At 41.7% G+C, this 5,753-nt stretch overlaps 1 pseudogene; it reads right to left on the minus strand.

The window, feature by feature from the left end:
• Positions 1-217: 217 nt before the first annotated feature.
• LOC131480724 (short coiled-coil protein B-like) lies at positions 218-789 on the minus strand (annotated as a pseudogene).
• Between the last annotated feature and the right edge of the window lie 4,964 nt (positions 790-5,753).

The raw sequence follows: 5,753 nt of genomic DNA on the forward strand, positions 1-5,753 counted from the left end.
TTATCCACTTTCCTGTTGCCCTTGAACCTTTTTACCCTGATTAACTATGTAAAGACTGTCAAAAATATAATAAAAAATGAATGGAAAAATTATTTTTACCAATGTGAAGCTGTTTTCTTTGCGGAGTGGCTGGGAAGGAAGAGACAAGTGGAGAAGCAGCAAACATGTGGACAGATCTGTAAAGCTGTGCGTTCAGGACATGATTTTGGTCACTTCTTCACACCATGGCGACTTTCCTTGTCTTACAGTAAATGACAGTACTAAGCCTATAAATCAAAATGCATTTGATAAAACATTCTGAAAGTGTCATAAACGTATGCAATCCTAATTATAACATTTCTATAATATATCTGCACAGTTTCACAGGCAAATATAACACACAGACTTGTGGAAATCTCATGTTAAGCAGCTAACTTTGCCTGAATCTAACATTATTTTCACAACTGTTCAGTGTAGCCACAAATAATAATATAGTAAATTTTGAAATCTACCAATGTTATCAAGAAAAAAAGGTGAGCAGCAATTCCAGGACATAGAGCAAATAGCCATGCCCAACTTTCTTTTGCTTTTTGTGTCAGCTGTTTCAAGAAATAGAAGCTGACACGGTTTTCTGCATGTTGTCCAAGAATTTGGTTTTCTGATTTTAGTTTCAGATTTTCTTCCGTGACTGCATCTACTCTTGCAGAAAGACCTTCAAGTGTGGGAGTTCCAATGTTTGATTAGTAAGTCATGGTTTTCCTCCAGTTCCACCTGATTTTCAGCATCAACATCCATGTCAGCATTCCTCATGTTGAATAGCAAATTTGGGACCATGGATGCCAAATCAGTGATGAAGCCTCTTCCATTTGAAGTGCCAGGAAGTCCTGTTTCTCATCCAAGAATCCAAGGAAAATAGTAGAGCCTCCTGCTTTTGAATCACTTTTGAATGTCATTGTGCTCTGTCCCTGCCCACATCTGCCTGGTGTGGGTGGGCAGGTTTGGTGAAACTCCATCATCCTCTTCCTCAGCAGTGTGCTCAGTTCTGGCTCTTCTAAGGCTGAGATGACTGTGCCTTCCGTGGGTGTCCAGGCAACTCTCTGCATCACCTCTGATTAGCTTCATCATAACAAATCATACCATTGCCCTTTTCCATGAATGAAGCACAGTCTCTACAATTTCTTCAAATGAACCAGGCTCGCCAGTTTGGCTTCTGCAGCACAGGGTAGAAGTCAGGGATGGGTGTTGGAAAAGGGAGATGCCTCTTGATTTCTTTCTTCTTGGAAGAGTACACAGTTGCTAAATAGCAACACAAGCAGCCGTTCTAATTATAAGCATAAGAATTAAATAAACTCCACAATTCATTGTTGCATCATCAAGCAAAGCCAAGCCATCATTCTTCACTGGTTAAAAACATACTCTTAACGAGCCTGAACTGGGACAGAGCTGTGAGGCTTTCTCCCTGTGAGGTCCTCCAGCACAGTCCACTTTAGTCATGAACCAAACCACTGGTGTTCTGTCCAATAACTGTGAAATGACCATTTGCTGACAAAGGGTGAAAGAACATGGTTGAAGAGGAATTCTCTTTTTCCACGCAGGAAAAGTCCATGTTAGTAAACTCTCCCACACCCTCTATTTTTGAAAAATTAATTTATTTTTGTTGGAAAGGTAGATTAACAGAAAAGGAAAAACAAAGGGTAAGATATTCCATCTGCTGGTTCTCTCCCCAAATGGTTTCAGCAGCTGGAGCTGATCTAATCCAAAGCCAGGAGTCAGGAACTTCTCTGTCATATGGGTTTAGGATTTCAAGGCTTTGGGCCATCCTTTGCTGCTTTACCATGCCACAAGCAAGGAGTTGGATGGGAAGGTAGGCACCAGGTTATCAACCAGTGCTCACATGGGATCCCAGCACATTGCAAGCGGAAGATCAGGCAATTGAGTCATCCATTTTTGTCCTAGTAATGCTCTTGATCACATCTGCTTGCCTCTCTGGTGACTGACAGCATGGCAAATATTATTCAGCATCGTAGAGCCCACATGTTCAGATCATAGCATAGAAAAATCGTGAACAGAAAGACCATGGCAATGTTCTTAGACAATGGAGAGAAACAGCTACACTAAAAATAATGCTTTCATTGGCATTTAGCTTTCTCTATCCAAGAAGATAGTGATTCAAGGAAGATAACCCTTTGTGTTTGTGCATTCTCATTCAACATTGAACCTCCCTGTGCAAAGAAATGCACTACCAACCCAAATGAGCAAAATGCCTAGAACATTATCTAGCATGTCCAGTGCGATGGTGCAGAGGCTAAAATCTTTAGCTTGCACACTCTGGGATTCCATATAGACACTACTGGTTCAGGTCCCAGTTGCTCCACTTTCTACCCAGCTCCATGCTTTTAACCTGGGAAAGTAGCAAAAGATGGCCCAAACCCTGGGACTCTGCACCCATGTGGGTGACCTGGAAGAAGTTTCTGGCTCCTGGTCAGATTGGTCAGCTGCAGCCATTGCAGCCACTTGGGGAGTGAACCAGCAGGCGGAAGATCTTTCTCTGCCTCTCCATCCCTCTGTAAATCTGCTTTTACAATAAAAATATATATATTTTTAAAAAGAACATTAATCAAATGCTCCATGTTACGCTTGGCAGCAGTGCTCAGCTGTTTTATTCCCTCTCTTATTCTCTTATTGAGAGAAGCTGCGGCAGCTAAAGATCTTTGCACTGTTTTCTGTTCGGCTTTAAGCTTGTAAACTCCAGACAGTCTTAATGAACAGAGTGATCATGGAAAAAAGAAGGAAGAAAGTAAGGAGGAAGATCAGCTCTGCCTTTTTTCTAGAACCTTCTTTATTTATTTTTAAAATCAGAGCAAGATAGCCAGGCAGAACTGGGATTGTGCTCATTCCCTAAAAATCAATATTTCGTAAGTGAGTGTTGAGTGTGTTTTAGGATCATCTTCCTGGAGAAACAAAGACATAAATCAGGAACTGTTTCTTGGGTGAAACTGCAAAAGCTTATCATTTTCCTCAAACAGAAATGTTGAATGATGGTTAAAAAAAGTCTCTTGATAAAAGTGAGGAAGTGCTTTGTATAGCTAATCTGCTCTCTAGAATGTTGTGTAAGGCAACCCGAGGAAGCAGAAGATCCAGTTGTATCTCTAGCAGTTTCTAAAATAACTTTTCAAGCAGTTTTAGTTGACATGATAGTTTTACATATGTATGTACAGTGAAGCATTTCAATACATGTATATTGACCATGTTTGATGGTCAGATCAGGAACATTGGCAGATTATCACAGACATTTATCATGCCTTTTGAATTGAAATAAACTTTTGGCAATTGCCAGCCATAGCTGTTCTATGGAGCTGTGGAGCAGTAGATGCTGCTGCATCCTGCATTCATTAACCGTTCTTTTCTCCACTCTCCACCATGCACTTCCTAGCCTCTGCAAACCCAGTCCTCTGGTCTCAACTTCTATCAGATAAATTAGTTTTTAGCTTTCACATAGAAGTTTCATCCACGTCATTGAAAATGATGGAATTTTGGGCCCGGCGGCGTGGCCTAGCGGCTATGAAAGCCCCGGGATCCCATATGGGCGCCGGTTCTAATCCCGGCAGCTCCACTTCCCATCCAGCTCCCTGCTTGTGGCCTGGGAAAGCAGTTGAGGACGGCCCAATGCATTGGGACCCTGCACCCGTGTGGGAGACCCGGAAGAGGTTCCTGGTTCCCGGCATCGGACTGGCGTGGACTGGCCTGTTGCGGCTCACTTGGGGAGTGAATCATCAGAGGGAAGATCTTCCTCTCTGTCTCTCCTCCTCTGTGTATATCTGGCTGTAATAAAATGAATAAATCTTAAAAAAAAAAAAAAGAAAATGATGGAATTTCATTCTTTTTAGGCCTCAATAATATTCAATTGCATACGTATACCATATTTTCTTTACCCATACATTACTGGGATATCTGGACTTGTAAGGCTGATTTTGTATTTCTGCTGGTGTACAATAAGCATGTGAGTATCTCAGGGTTTTAGAATGCCACCAGGCCCTGAGGTTACCAAGATGAGATGATGGTGTTTTTTGGCCATAACAACCATGGGAGACAGACTGGTAAGGGATGTCCGTTTATTCAACAGATCCCAGGGTTATAAATGTTACTGAAGGGAAGGGCAGGAGGGCTTCTTCCAGCAGGACCCCTCCCCCCCAACCCCTTGTCCACCAAAGACACTGCAATTGGCTAGATCACACATCCATTTCCCCCGACCTTCTGGTCATGCCAGAGGTCATGCTCCATGTGTAGGCCCAGAAACTGTGCCTCAGGCCATAGGCAGGTAAGCTTTAAGCCATGCCACCAGGTAGCAGGCAGTAATTGCCCACATCTCCCCACTCTGTTCTTGGAACAAATTCTACCTCAAAGACCTTCACCAAAAGGGAGGCTTTATGTCCTGTGATTCTAAGATGTTGGTACAGACACTTGAGAGCAAAATTTAACATACGATGCAGGCAGAATGCCTGTCTTAATAACCTTAAATGCCCTTGATACCAATTCCAATTTCTGTTGGAAAGCTAGTACAGTGGATCTATAAGTAACTGGCCTAACTTTGAGGTCCAAGGGCAAAGGTGGCCAGTATGGTTATGTTAATCACAGTTCTTACAGTCTGGATGGTCCAAGTCAAGAACAGCATAGACGTTGCAGCAGGAGCTGCCTTGGTCCCAAGGGATATAGCAGCAGTGATGATGAGGCCAGGTGTGCACCACATCAGGTACAGAATGGAAGAGAAAATCCCATTGTGTGTTTGATTTTGGGATCCCTTCCACTCATAATTCAACTGGGCTGGAATTCAAGGTGCTAGTATCCTTATTATCACAAATATTTTAAAAGACATATCAAGCCACACGTAATTAATAACACAAGCACTGAGATATAAAAAGAAAGCATCACTACATTTTAAAGGCTATACAATTTCAAATGCACATGTATGGTGCCAAGGAGGCCACACTCTGAGGAAATTAAAAGGTAGCTTCACCAGGGGCCAGTCTCTAATTGTCCTTTACCCCATCTGGCTCCTCACATCCCCCTAGGAGAATAAACCCTATCTGCTGGTAGGGACACAGGATGATGACTGCTCTGGCTGTTTCATGCTGAAAAAGGGGCGTTCAAAGGCCAGGGTCAGCAATAAGGCATTCTACAGGGTTTTATGTAGAGGTCCCTGATAGAAGTAGAAGTCATCAGATGTCTGATGTATTGATTGGAGCTTGGAGGCTTCTCTTTGTTGAGGTCGAGACAACAAAACATGGCAGTTACAATTTCTTCCAAGCTGGTATGTCTTCAAGGCTTAGGTTTAAACCTCTGTTAGAATAAATGTTAGACCTGGGCAATCTAGGTTAAGATTCAAAAACAATTAACACAATCAAGGCAATAAATTACGTGAACCATTCCTGAGATGTAGTACAGGATTATAATCTAGATTATTTAAAGACCAAAGGGACAATGAAAGGATTAGCATTAACAGTAACTCCATCACATAAGACAGTTGCTTACAAGTTTAATTTCAAAGTTTCCATGGAATCACATCTTATTTAGTGTTAACAGTTCTGACTTAAGAAATCTTTTAGGAGAGTATATAGAACCCATAATAAATTAAGCTAACTTGAACTTTGAAAAGGCTGAGGGCATTTTACATCTAGGCAGGACATAATCAAATGCTAGATTTTCTAATTGTATATATATATTTTTTTCTACCAATTTTATAAACTCTAAGAGTCTCAGAAAAGACATTTATCCCA

The sequence above is a fragment of the Ochotona princeps genome, chromosome 7 (assembly GCF_030435755.1).
Source record: "Ochotona princeps isolate mOchPri1 chromosome 7, mOchPri1.hap1, whole genome shotgun sequence".
In the NCBI taxonomy this organism is placed as follows: domain Eukaryota; kingdom Metazoa; phylum Chordata; class Mammalia; order Lagomorpha; family Ochotonidae; genus Ochotona; species Ochotona princeps.